Raw genomic sequence first — 15,538 nt, 5'->3', positions numbered from 1 at the left:
CTCCTACCCCAAAATCCTATATTTTACATCAAATAAACACATTCCAGTTTGCAAATTGGACTAAAAAATGCCTCACATGGGCACGGGGGCCAAACGACACAAATCGGGGGGACCCGAGGTGGGTCCCGCATGTATCCGGCACCAACGGGGAGGGGGGAGGGGTGGGGGGAACCTCGCCCCTTTGGCAACCCCTCCCTGGAAGATCCAGAGATGAGCGAGGACCTCATCGATTCGGCGAGGCCTCGTCCGTACAGCGGGCCGACGGCCCGTTTTCAGCAGAAAAATTCTGCAATGTATGTCCAACTTTGAAAAATCATATCTCCCTCGTTATAATTTCAATTTAGGTAATTCAAAAGCCAGATTGAAGCTTGATAAGTATAGTTTCATATAAAAATAAGAAAAAAATATAATAAAATAGTTAAGATAGTTAAATATAGGTCATTGGGGTAACTATTTGAAAATTATTAGTTTGGACAGCTGCTGCTTCTGGCATTTTTAGAATTTTTCTGCAACACAAAATCTAATGAAATTTGGTAGGGATGAAGTGAACTTAATGATGAAATATTAGAAAAATAATTAAAATAATATGCAACTTAAAAGTACCAAAAAAAGGACATAAAATTACCGTAGGACCTTATTCTATCGTAATTAGGGCACGATTTAGTTAAGTGCTAAACTGAAAAATCTACTGATGTAATAACCTGAACCCTAGGACCTCCTTAGATAGTATGGACCTATGTGTAGTACTTGAGTGTAGTTAAATTCAAGTTCGAGAAACTCAATTTCAACCAGACGACTTTTGACCCTAAGTGATAAAACATCTTCTTGTATTAGAAATGGTACGAAATCATTTAGCGTATGAGTATAGACTTTGGACTACAACTATTGGAGTACAGGTACTCCTAAGTTAAGACTAAGATACTGGTTATACTAAGGAATGTAAAAGACTGATTATGCTAAGGTAATTGAAATATAGACTTAGTTAGTTGTTATGATTAAGTTAGAGTGAGACCTGGTTCCTTCGTTGAATTTCCTTAATACTTATAAGCCTCTTTAGTAACTCTTAGGAAGCTTGCTTTGATTTGAAACTAGTCACACTCTGAGAACAACTCATTAGATTGAACGTTAGGTCAAATCAACACACCCCCTAGAATTGCCTTCTCAAGGACTTGATACACTCGGGAACACAGAGTAGAGAAACTATATATGAGCGAAGTATTTGCGATTTAAATCAAATTTTCAATCTTGGTAGTTGCCCATGAACTTAATGCTCTGATCAAGTAGAAAGTCAGGATCAACTAGGATTAAGAACTAATATGACAAACTTTCTGTCATAGCTAGGCAAAAGGTCCATGTATCCGATTCAGACCCACTACACAACTTTCCTTCCGTGTTGGCCCAACCACTTACAACCACAAGTTTCATACTTCGTCTTTGAGAGGTGTTGAGAATATATAGCCAATAAAGATTTTTCCTTCTAGGCCCAAGAAAGTTCTTAAATGGGCAATAGACAATTAAGAATTAAATCCCGAATCACAGACCATTCTAGCCTACATATGAACTTAGAAGGATAGTCTGCCCATTAACCTGTTTTGTCCAACTTCCTCATGTATTACCAATGTATAGATCATCTTACGGTATTTAACTAGACATGATTAAAGAGGGTAAGTCAGACCGTAGTAAAAGTTCCTTCTTAGGTAGAATTAGACATCTTGCCACAAACTCATACCTGCCCCTGGAATCAACCATAACACCCATCATTTTAGCTTCTTTCTATAACCATAGGTACCAATACCATAACATACATTATCGATGGAAGGAAGAACAATGTATTTGGAGATCATATCCCATTTCATGTCAAGGATAGGTCCTAAGTTACACCTTGTTCCGACATACAGATCAGGACATAGATCCTTGAGCCTTGAGGGTGAAAATAATTTTTAAGGGGGGTAGAACATTATGAGCCCAATCTAGTTAGGTTAGTTAATGCTTCTATTTAATCAAAGTGGCATAGCGGAAGCGTGGTTGGCCCTTGCCCCACTGGCCCAGGATTGAAGGAAATTGATCCAGGTTAGACAAAAGGATAGGTCACTAAATGATCACTAAATAGGAGCTGAAGCTTCGTATTAAAGAATAGGCTTAACAATAGTTACGAGTTAAGTCACAATAAACAAAGTTTGTGCATTCGCAAATGTTAATAGAAACCATAGCCAATTCTATACTATTAGAAACCTCCTTAAGATGATCTATTACGATATTGATTTACCCTTCCTTGGACATAGATTAAAACAAGGACTCTCTTAGACCAAGACTTAAAGGGCAACCTTAGAAATAGAAAATTTGAACCTTTTAGTGATGGACATTCCCTAAGCTTTTAAAGTGATCGAACTACGGAGTTACCGAAATATAAAACTGCGAAACATTTGCGGCTTGACCCAATTCTCAATTCTGGGCGACTACCAATGGACTCACTGCTTTGACCGAGTAGAAGACCAGGATCCACTAGGACTAAGAAGGGATATATGAGCCTTCTACCCTAGTCAGGTAGATGACCGATGTATCAGGATCAAGCCTATTATAACTGTCTCTTCGTGTTGGTTGATCATTAAAAATAAATATCTTACTCTAAATAGATGGGAATCATCGTCAAGACTCCAAATAGGGAAAGAAATCCATTGTAACAAACCATCAGGATATAAGTATGAGATAAAGAAATAAGTTTTTAAGGGGGGTAGAGACTAAAATGTACCAGACTAGCATGGACAATGTACACCCTACCATGCATATAAACTTAAAATAAATAAAACTTAGGCAAATGAAATAATTAAATCGTTATTTTTCCTCTTAGGTAATTTCAGGGATGAAATTGGTTTTTAAGGGGGGTAGATTATAACATCCCGAATTTTTTTCAACTTGGCAATGGACGTCCTTGGATGTAGAACTGCCTTAGAACCTTATTCTATTGTAATTAGGGCATAATTTAGTTAAGTATAATAGCTTGGATCACTTTCTATACAAACTACAAAGGCCCAAGTACCACCTCAGGCAGAAATCACCCAGGACCAAAACCTTTAGGAATTAGGTCAATATTAGCAAGTGCTAAACTAGAGTATTTATGAAATTAGCACTAATAATTTAAATATGATCTGCAAGACCTAAACCGTGCAGTATCATTGACGCTACATTACCCTGAAATCTAGAATCCATCCCTAAACCCGGTTGCTCTCGGGAGCACACCAAAACTCCGTATCGGACTTGGACCGCACGTCGAAAGTCTGATGACCACAAAACTATATATTTATGATCGCATTATTGGACTTGACAACCCCTTCAGAAATCAAGTTTTAATTGTGTCTAGAAATGCACAACTTGAGCCTGGAGCAAAGTGTGTGAGAAACGTGAATGTATTTAGAAATGAAATCCGAACTTAAGTAATCTGAGTCGTGTCGCTTGCGGGCCAAATATAAGGATTCAGACCGTCGAATCGACCTAAATACACCTTGATTAGGAAAACTTCCCATACATGGCAATGCACTTATGGCCCCGATCGAGTGCCCGTGACCATTGAATCAAATCGTCCGCCACGGTCCGACCAGTAAACCCGATCGGGCGAAAACTCAACTCGAGCTAGATCCATGGTCGTGAGCTTAAGTCCGACCGCACATCGAAAAGGGGCCTCCAAAAGTGCTCCGTTGGACTAAAATAGCCATTATTTGGCTATAACCTAAGTATACCATGGTCCTGGGGCCATTGATATCGATTCTAGGCTTATAAATAGCCCTTAAACCCCCTCACTCCCAATCCATACGAATTTCTAAGAAACCCTAGGTGAGAGAGAAAGAAAAAGAGAGAAAAGAGGAAGGAAAGAGGAGAGATTCTTGGGGATTGTTGTTAGGATCTTTTCCCACAACTTCACACACCGTTTCGCTTCTCTACTACGCTACTCAACTTGTTTTGGTTCCGATTTGAGTAAGAAATCCTAACCCTAATCTCATTTTAAAAATTCAAATAGAGTTATCGATGAAATAACTAATCTATTTCGTAATTTAGATAGTCGTTGTGCCGTAAACAAAGACGTAGTGTTCAAACTGAGCTCAGTACGGGTTTACCGGCGAAAGGTGCGGACCATAAACGTTTAGGTTATGGTTTTTAAGGCTTTCAATGTCAGTTAATGATTTATGACTGACTTAATTGCTATCACATGCTTAAATACGACGTTTCCCGTACTTTACACATATATATGAATTGAGTTGAATATAGTGTATTCCATGTGTTTGTTGATTGATTGAATGAATATGAAATTTGGATCTGTGCTTGCCATGATTATTAACCATGAATATATGTTCCTTGTGTATGTGGCAACTCCTTTGTAAAAGGGCTTACCAGGATATATGTTATAATTAGTCTAATACATGTATGTTAAAGTGTATAGTCTGTGTTTGTTGAAATGTCTAAATGGACATGGAATTATGATTTGTATCTGCCATGTCTATAGAATACAAATACATGAATTGTTATGTGCGTGACAACTCCTTGTTGAGAGGATTTGTCCATATATATGTTATAATCAACATGTGTTGTGTACGTTGATATGTGTAGTATAAGTGTATGACACAATGACTGTATGTGAAGTAGTTATATGAATTGTACTTAATAGGGTTGTTGGGATACAATTCCCAACTACCGTAGTTATATGCATAAATTCCTTCAAGATTATTGTAATCTAAATAGCGTGGTTTGTGTCGAATATGTATATGTACAATGGCAAGTTATATGTCTTTCATTATACATTCAAATGCTTTCCATGTTTACATTAATTGTTGAATGCTTTATGAATGTCATGTGTACATATTTCTCATATCCGTATGTGTTTGGGACTATAGTATAGTCTAGGCAATCGGTAACAGGCCTTGTTTTGATGGCTAAGGTTGTTTCGCCACACAGGATGTGTTCGATGAGTCCGAGCCATACTTCGGTTGTTGACAGTGGTTAGGCGACACAGAGTGCTTGTGTACTTCATGTCGATCAATTCAAGGTGTGCTTGTACCAGTCGAGCTCGTCAAGTAACCCGATTGACCCAATGTATGTTCACCTTTTATGGACGCTACTGCTTGAACCTAAGGTGCCAAACTCACCAGTGAAAGGTCCCTTTAACCTTGGTACCTCGATCCGCTATGATTCATGAGCCGGGCATGGTGGTATGGGATACTGTGGTTGAGCTGTCGGCCTATGCTTGGGTGACAAGCCTCCCCGTAGTGACCAGTGAGCAACCCAAACTCGTGAGCCAAATACGGTGGTATGGGACACTGTATTCGAGCTGTTGGCCTACCCTTGCACAGCTTGGCTATGGTCCCTAGTCGGGTTGGTGACGAGCCTTCGAAAATAGACTGCCAGTTGGTAGGGTGTGGGTGGTAATGACCTCGAGTGTACTCTGAGACTGCATTGAGGCGACGAGTCATTTCGTAGCAACCAGAGTATAAACTAGGCCTACACTGATATGGTGACGGGCCCTTTGTAGCGACCTAGAACTGTAACATTGTATGAGATTTACTGGGACTGACGACCCTAGAATGGATCATCGTTTGAGAATTAATATAAGGGAGGTACCTTAGCTTCCCAATCCTAATATATGAAGAGGACTAATAAGAACTTGGTAATCATACTCATGTACCGCATTGCATGTGCCGTTTGGTGATGTGTAGAGAGCATGAGGAAGTGACTGACATGCGCGACCGTTAGATGAAGATCGCTGAGGGAGTGCAGACGAGGGCATGCATCATTTATACATACGATTCTTGCATTAATCAGAGTACTTAGGGATGTTTGATTGTATTGTTTTATCATTATTGCTTGACTGAATTGATAACATGTTAACCTTTGCTTTATTGTTCCACTGAGTTGATCACTCACTCCCACGTTACGGGACGGTGTTGTACACACTAAGCAGACTCTGTCTTAGATACAGATGGAGACCCAACTGATGAGGCGGAGCCGGACTTTAAGGATGATGAGGAGGGTTTCTCCTATATACAGCTATCAAGCGTGTCTATGTAGACCGTGTTCTGATCGACGGGGCTTACAGGGATGCTGACTAGATATCAATACACTCGTTATGATTATATTTTGGAGCACACATGTATATTTTTTTATACATTTTGGGAGTATACATGTACATGTTTAACCTAGTAACTTGATCATACTTCGGAGACTTACTACAGTTTATATATCTTATACATCTAATACAGTCTTTCGCTTTCATAATTCACTTGTATCTGGGGTATGATATGTTATTTTGGTATAATCCCATTCATGTTTAATGCACTAATATGGATAACATTTAATCATCATTATCTATATTGCATAAGTGATGCGTTGGAACTCATGAGTCGAGTTTGTGCTCGACACCTGATTTTCAGGGCGTTACATGTATGGTGATGCACTACATAGATTCCTTCATCCACATAAAATCAAAGACGATGAAGATCTCGAAGTATATATGTTATTCTGTGAACAAACTCTGCCAACACAAATACCATTATATGTAGAGAAAATAAGGCGTAGACCTCTCATAGAAGAGAATAACATATATTCTACTTTACATTCAAACCTATCGTCTGAAGCCTTCAAGCAATGATTGGAGAGTCGATGATTTCGATATACCTGTCCCTTCAAGTAATGATAGATATCATGATTGAGGACTCAACGAATGTGATACATTCAACCCTTCATGTAACGATACATATCATGATCGAGAAAATGATGACTGTGATATACCTGGCCAATCAAGTAATGATAGATATCATGATCGAGGACTTGACGATTGCGATATACTCGGCCCTTCAAGTAACGATCGATTTCAAGGAACAGCCAACAACTGCAATCTCAAAATACCTTCCGTTAATGACATGTTTTTTAATCCCTCGATGCAGTTCAATCTAGAACCTATAAACTTAAATTTACCCATATTGGTTTATGAAGAAAATAGAGATATTCGTAGATCATTGTATACCATCTTCGCTCCATCTATGAAGCTTTTGCCAATTCAAATCATCAAGGATATCTGGAATTGGTGGAAGATCCATTTGAAATATCTGTCAGACAAGTGTTTAAAGATAAAGGATGATTACAACATTTTCTATGTAAATATGTGATGCGCCACAACTTCCAGTATAAGGTCTTGAAGTCTAACAAGCTGAGATATACGATTAGGTACATTATAGAAAATTGTAGTTGGAAGATGCACGCTTCAAAATTGGACGACACAGGGATGTTCAAAATAAAGACTTACAATTCTAAGCATACATGTAGCATGTCGTTTGAGGTGATGAGCCGCTCGAGTCAATGACCGTGGAGGACGGACGTGATATAGTAACTTTGAAGAGGAAGGGAAGAGATTATCATGAAGCCACCGGTCTGATAAGTAGTGAATTTGGCATTAGTCGTATGAGTTCGGGACTGACTTGCATGCCAAAAGAAATTTAATATCAAATGAGTGAGACGTACGAGGTTGAGATCATCTACAAGAAAGTATGGAAAGGTAAAGAGATTACAATGGAATAAGTTTTGGGATCTTACAAGGGTTCTTATAATGAGCTTTCGACCTATCTTCATGAGTTGAGAAATGCCAATTTAGGGACTGTGGTGGAGTTATAGGTGAATGAAGAAACAAATAGTTTTGAAAGATACTTCATTTTAATTGGATAGTACATCAGAAGTTACAGATACATATTCATAGGGTTTTGTGTGTTAATGTTGTACATTTGATAGGAAGGTATAAGGGTGTTCTTTTCATGACTACTATATTGGATGGAAATAATCACATGCCCAATGTTGGACCCAATGTGGATCACAACCATGAGCCGGATGAAGGGTCATGGTTCACATGCCCAATGGATCATAGTTTCCATCCACAGTGGGTCATGGTTCACGTGCCCAATGATCATGTTTCCATTCACGATCTCCTCGAATGTGAGAGGCTCATAGTCCGCCCACAAGCAGAACAAATTCACTTCCTCAGTTTCTGCGTATATCTCGTTGAGGCTTCTCATTTTGATAGGAGCTAAGAGTGAAGGAGAATTGGATGAAAATGTGCTGTCTAAATTTTGATTTGATGATGTATTTCTAGGGGAGATGGAACGTACTCCAGGACTTCTGCGATCCTAATGGGGTGATGTGGGTGTCTGCTCTTGATTCACATGCCTCTCTTCTTCATATGCTTCAGCCTCGACCTGATTTTCTTCGGCTGAATCTTTCTGGTTCCACTTCCAGGCTTCGTCCTCGCACAATACCACATCTCTACTTACCACTACCTTATTAGTTAGTGGGTTGTAGAGCTTGTACGCCTTTGATTCTTACTTGTAGTCGATGAAGATACACTTCTCGCTACAATCATCAATTTTCTTCCTTCTTGCTTCTGGAACTTGAGTATAGGAAACACACCCAAAGATTTTAAGGCGTGCCACGCTCGGCTTGTAGCCGCTCCATGCCTCCTGTGGTGTCATGAACCTGAAACTCTTGGTGGGACACTGATTGAGCAAATATGCAATACATGTAATTGCCTCTCCCCAGAAGCTCTTCGGTAGGTCTTTCTCCTTTAACATGGTCCTCATCATGTTAAGGATGCTGTGGTACTTCCATTTCGTACTTCCATTTTGTTATGGCGTGTAAACTGCAGTGTGCTGTTGCTTAATGCCATGTTCCTTGTAATATTCTCGAAAAACATTTGAGGTGTACTCCCCACCTCTGTCAGATCTGAGGACCTTGATTTTTTAGCCACTTTCATTTTCAACACGAGGTTTAAAATTCTTAAACATAGAAGCAGCAGATTTTTCTTTGATACAATACACCCATAGCTTTCTGCTAAAATCATCAATGAAGGTAATAAAGTATTTATTACTTCTAAGAGAGGGTGTTTCGAATGGTCCATAGATGTCTGTGTGAACCAATTACAATGACTCCTTTGCTCTTTGGGATATTCCAACTGGGAAAGAGTTCCTTTGCTGCTTGCCAAGTGTGCACGCCTCACACACATGTTCTGGAGCTTCAATAGCAGGCAAGCCGTGCACCATGCTTAATGAGGACAGGAGCTTATGGCCATTAAAGTTTAAATGGCCAAAGTGAAGATGCCACTTCCATGATTCATTATTAACACATCCATAAAGACACTTCTCAAGCCTTGTGTTTATATGGAGTGGGAACATTCAATTTTTCGCCATTTAGAGCCATGCCACATGTCTACCATATGCATCTTTTAATTATATAACCGAGTTCTCCATGTGTATCACATATTCCTTTTCAAGTAGTTGGCTAATGCTGAGGATGTTACTTTTCATGTTGGGTATGTAATATACATTAGAGACGAATTGTTGCTCACCATTTTTCTGGTAAAATTTTATTTTACCTTTACCTTTCACCGGAGTTTTTGATGAGTCTCCAAACATCACATCACCATGAACTCCTTCTGTGAGTTCCATAAAGAGCTTTTTATCGCCGCATATGTGATTGCTTGCACCCGTGTCAAGATACCACACATCTGACTGATCACAACCTTTCTCTTATACAAGAAAGAGTGTGGTTCTTTCCTCATGATTTGATGCTTTGGCATAGTTGGATCATTCATCTTGATCCACTGGCTTGCTCCGACAATCTGATGAATAATGGCCGAACTTGTTACAATTTCGACACTGAATATTTTTCATATTTCCACGACCTTGTGTGGATCGGTCTCTACCATTTTCTCTACCATGGAAATTGGTAAATTTTTGTTGATTTTGTGAATTGCTTGGATTATATCCATGCCCTCTTCCTCTTACACGATTGTTAGTGCCACGGCACCCACAATGTATATGGCCACCTCTTTGTTCATTTATAGTCAGCTTAGACTTTAAGGCATGTTCAAGTATCGTTCTTGCATTCTTTTGCATTTGTTGCACATGCACTTGCAACGATTCCACCAAATCTTCAATGGATAATTTTTCCAAGTCCTTAGATTCTTCGATCGTCACAACTACATGCTCAAACTTGATTGTGAGAGATTGCATTGCCTTTTCCATGACAAGTATGTCTTCAAAATTTTCATAATTTCTTTTCAAATTGTTAATATATAATAACAAGTAGATGTGAGTAGTTAGAGATACTTTCACCTTCCTTCATGTGCGCTGCTTCGAACTTGGCTCGTAGTGTTTGAAGGTGAACCCACTTCACTCGATTAACACCTTTGAAGATGGTGCTAAGGGTATTCTAAGCTTGCTTGCTTGATGTTCCTTTGACAATCTTTTCAAAGGTTGATTCATCCAACCCTTGATAGTGGAAGAACAAAGCCTTGGTGTCTCTCTTACTTTGATTTTTGAGAGTGGTCGTTTTCTCATTGGTGTAGGCGGCTTCTTCCTCCATAGTGGGTTTTACATACCCATCGGTGACGATCTCGTATAGTTCTTGCGACCCAAACAATGTCTTCATTTAGATACACCAATTTTCATAGTTGTCCTTTGACAACTTAGGAACCTGCGGCTGGATTGTGGTGGCCATTTTTAAATGAACAAGCTTTATGGGTTAGACAACTTGGCTTTACTAAGCCTTAAGATGACCCAAACAATTTGATTTTTTGGAAGAAGGAAGGGTTGAATTTAAAAAAAAAGAAGGGAGAGGGATGGAATAGAAAATCTTTTTTTTTAAACGGATTTTTTTTCTTAGCTGAAAAAACTGTTGAAATCTAGATTTTTCTTGAAATGATTTTTTTTGAAAAAATTCTGTTTTTGGCAAAAAAAAATTGCCAGAAACTTCTTCTAAAAAAAGAACTAGGCTCTGGTACCAATATGTTGGCTTTACAAGCCAATTTTTTTTAAAAAAGAGAACAAACTTATTGGCTTTACAAAGCCTCTGCACAACTTAGAAAATCTAATTGCGTAGAAGGAAGGAAGAAAGAAGATACCAAAACTTTAATTTTCAAACTGTTATATATATATATATATATATAGCTTTATTGCTATTTTTCTTGCTACAATCGGATACACAATGTGCCTTTTATAGGCATTTGCATCAACTGTAAAATGACTACTATACCCCTTATAGGAGCTTCCATTATTTAATGTTTCTAAAAATCTACACAGCCATTGCATTCTTCCAAAACACCACCATGGGAACTGTTGCTGTGCATTAGAAGATCAACCGTCTGGCAATTGCAGTAAATGGTTTTGGTTTGCAATTCCAACAGGTAGCAAATGGTTATCGCGTGACTCAATGGTGTATTACTCTAGAGAATCATATCTCTAGACTTTCTCCTTGGAAAGATTTTAATACGACCAACTACGCGTGTTGTACAACTACTTTTAAGGCATTAGACTCGGAAGACCCGACTCGGAAGTGGAGGATGAGGATCTGGTTTAGAGGTGTACACGGTTCAATTAGGCTTAGGCCATGGGTCTTAAGTATAAGGTTATATCTTAACTTAGCCCATTTCCACCCATATTAATTGGATTGTCCAGATTGCCATGCACGTATGTGAAATATATGATAGATGAGTTCCCATTATTTAGTAAGTTGTGGCAAATGGGGTATTCATTTAATTACTACAAATGGGTATGGCACATGTAAGACACGTGGTGAGAGAGAGAGAGCTGAAAATTAGAGTGAGAGAAAAATAGTAATGTGGGATACATGCAAAGTGTGGAGGAGAAGGCTAGAGGTAGCGAAAGGTTATGTGCCAGCTACTACGCAGAGAGAAGCAAAAGGGTGAGATCATGTTACTTAGAATAAACAAAACTTAAATGCTGAGATGACAGAAATGGTACATTTAGGCTCTTTGAATAATAAAAAGAAAGTATAGATGCCTGAGCTGTGTTGGACCTAGGCCAGTGGGGCCCACTGGTGAGCAATCACTAGTGGGTACGTCCCATGCTTATTCCAACCTCTTCTTTTCAGTTAAATTTCAAATCCAAATATAAATTTGATTTTTGATGGGAGATAGGGATGTGATCGGATGATATGGTCTCATCCAATCTCATTCAAACTCTTATTCCTTCCTATATAAAGGATGAGACTCTCGTAATCGATCATAACAAATACTAAGAGTATATAGAGAGAGATATAATGTGCACAGTGGTTTGTCCATTTTAGCTATCCTTGGGACGATCTAATCCATAGATCGTTATCCGGGGCCACTTATACCATAGGATCAAAGGTGTGAATAGTTCCATCTACTCCAGTAGTAGATAGGCGGGTCATTGGAGCATCAATCTTCTACTTTGTGAGGGTTCCAAAACTCGTGTAGACCATCAGATCTTGAGGGCTCACCTTCTGCGCTTCCCAACAAGCTAAAGACATTTTTCATAATGTAAATACCCTTCTCTATAGTTCAAATCCCTTCCAATATCCTCTTTAAAGCATAAAGTTGCATGGGTAAAGTTTTCTATAGCTACTATGTTATATGCTTTAGAAATTAGATTCTGAAAGCATTCACTGAACATAATCAGGACAACTTAAAATATCATTAAATATATGTTTCGTATGTGTCACCTTCAATTTCACCTTAAGCACTCATCTTATAAAATGGAAATAGTTGTTATGGATAAAAATGTTCTAGTTAGGTGTATGAGGTCAGGTTGGACATTTGTGTGCATCGCTTGGTCAGCTAGTGCGAGTCATAACTAAAGAGCTCCTCAGCGGCTAGTAAGCGATAATAATCTACTGTATGTGATCTGTCCCTTAACTACTCTACTCGCCAAGAAATGAAGTGTCTCTACCTTCTTTGGAAGAGGATGAGCACCGAATGTTCCCATGGCTATTTTCGAAGCCCTACCTCCTATAATAAGATGAAGAGGATGGTCATCCGAGGTGTCGCTTGTTTCACCAAGGAAGGGAGCTAGGTCTCAGTGCTTAGGCATGGCAGGTCGGTAATTTGATCAGGACAATCAACCATAGTTGACCAAAGGGCCCAGCTTAGGGAGCTCTTCCTCAGGACGGCCATGAAGATCAACTCGGCTGGTCAGCCTCGACCTCCTACCATATATTTTCAGAGTTTGACCATAACCCATTAGAGGGCTCATGTCAAAAAGCTCCTCCTCAGGACGACTGTATGGGTCGGCTCGAATGCTTGGCCTTGGCCTTAGTCTTTCATCATGTGATTTTAGATCTCAATCACTTAATCTTATCTCCACCGAAGATCTCGCGAAACGGTTGAGAAATATACGCTAAATGCATGCCCCAATTAAAGGGCGTTTCTACTTACGTAATGAACTCTGCGAAGCTATAAATAAGGGCTCCTCCAATGGTGAAAGGTACGCACATTGAACCCCACGAACTAGTGAACCCTCTCTTTTGGACCCAGCTTGTTTGATTCTGACTTAGGCATCGGAGGGTTGCCCCTGCTATAGCCAGGGTCTCATTTGCCTTCTTCGTGTGTAGGTACTTGAAGGTCCAGTAAGGGTTGACCAAAAATCTTCATTAACAGTTTAGCATCATCTATGGGATCGACATTAAAGCTGCTCCCATCCTACTAGAAGGTCTATAATGGCGAAAGGAAGGAAGAAAGCTCTAGCCGCCATTGCTGCTGCAGATATCCCGGGTCCACTAATGTCATCCACAGAGCAAGGCGAACAATCCTCTCAGCATCAAGCTGACTCCACTCCAGTGGTACCTACACCCAGATCATGTAACTGGGGAGGTCAGCTTGTCTCTCTAGAAAATCAAGTCAAGACTCTCAACAACAACATGAATTAGCTGATGAAAATCTTAGAGAGACAAAACCCTCCCCTCGGGCATGGGGTAGAAGTTGGTGCTACCACTGGGCAGTCTCAACCTCTGTGCGACCCCCTAATCCCGTAAGAGGTCAGATCGCACTCTGGACAGCCCCAGTCAAATGCCTACCCAAACAGTAAGAATAGTCGCTCTCCCTGCTTCTGACTTATGTCATACGCTAGAGAATCAAAGGTGTGGAAAATGCCTGAAGCGGTATGAGAAAACGAAGTTCCCTGAGAAGTGGAATTATAAGAGCTACGAAGTTAGATCAGTGACATATGCCAAGCCTACCGTACATAATTTTTACCTTGATAGAAGCGGTGTTGGAGGAAACTAAACCACCGTTCACCGAGAAATCATGCAAGCCTAACTCCCACCTAGGTTCAGGATGCCGCAGATTACCCCCTACTATGGGTCTAGTGTCCCAGTCGAGCATGTAGAATCCTTCAGGGCGTGGATGGAACTTCATGGTACTTCGACTATGGTGATGTACACATCATTCTCCATAACTCTATCAGGAGCAGCTTAGAAATGGTTTCTGTAATTAAAATTGAAGCCCATCAACTCGTTCGTACGGCTTAACAAAGCCTTCATCACAAAATTCATTGGAGGAAAAGATAGGAAAAACCCAATGACTCACCTCCTTACTATCACTTAGAAGGAGGAGGAGCTATTGAAGGACTACATCAAATGCTTCAACTTGGAAGCGATGCAAGTGGAGGGCTATTCAGATCAGATTGCCCTAGCTGCCATGATGGTCGGCTTGAAGGAAGGGAGATTCCTCTTCTCACTCGACAAAAATCCCCTGATGACATTGGTCGATCTCCTCAACTGATCTCAGAAGTACTCTAATGCCGAGGAACTTTTTAGCACCTAGAAAGCCACCCAGAGTGTAGGGAGCTCGGCTAGGGAGAAACGGACTAACGAGGGACAAACATCAGCCCCGTAAAAGGGACGATGATCTATCCAGGGGTCAACGTCCGAGTAGACAACCTGAGAGCAAATTTTGCTCTAACACTCTCCTCAACATTGCACTCGAGCAAGTCCTCATGGAATTTTGAGATAAACGACTCTTGAAATAGCTGAACTGGATGGGAGCTTATGCTGACAAGTGAGATAATCGGAAGTACTGCTATTTCCACCATGACCACGGTTATTCAACTAGTGATTGCTTCGACCTCAAGGAAGAGATCAAAGCCCTCATCCACAATGAACACTTTTGGGAGTATGTCAGTAGGAGGGAAGAATGGTCGGATTGGAAGAACGAGTAGTTCGGTAATAGAAACAACAACAAGGCTATAGGAGAAATTCGCACCATCTTTAGTGAATTTGTGTGAGGTGGAGACTCGAATCGAGAATGCAAAGCTCATGCTCGAAGCATCAGCCATAATAGCTCGGAACATCCAGTCCACCTCACCTACAAACCACCAAAAGGATAGAAGATGGTCTCTTGCAAGATAACCTTCACCGAGGAGGATGCCCGAGGAGTCACCCCCCCATGACGATACCCTAATGGTGACCATGACCATAGCCAACCGCAAAGGACAATGCCAAATAAAACTTATAACAGCGGAAATAAAAAGCAAATGATAGCCAAAGTAAATCACAATGCAGTAAATTAAAATAATCTCAAAATTCAGATCTTGAGAGGTTGATACAAACGTTGTTCTAAGGACAACCTTACACCAAAACCAGAGTTTATGGTAGGACAACCTTATTTCTAGAAAGATCTTTGTATCAAATCTCAAATCGAAGAGGAATACAGAATTAAATACAAATTGAATAAATTGTAATTAAAAATGTA

Source organism: Magnolia sinica, chromosome 14 (assembly GCF_029962835.1).
Source record: "Magnolia sinica isolate HGM2019 chromosome 14, MsV1, whole genome shotgun sequence".
NCBI classification, from domain to species: Eukaryota; Viridiplantae; Streptophyta; class Magnoliopsida; order Magnoliales; family Magnoliaceae; genus Magnolia; species Magnolia sinica.
Note: the sequence above shows the minus strand (reverse complement) of the source record.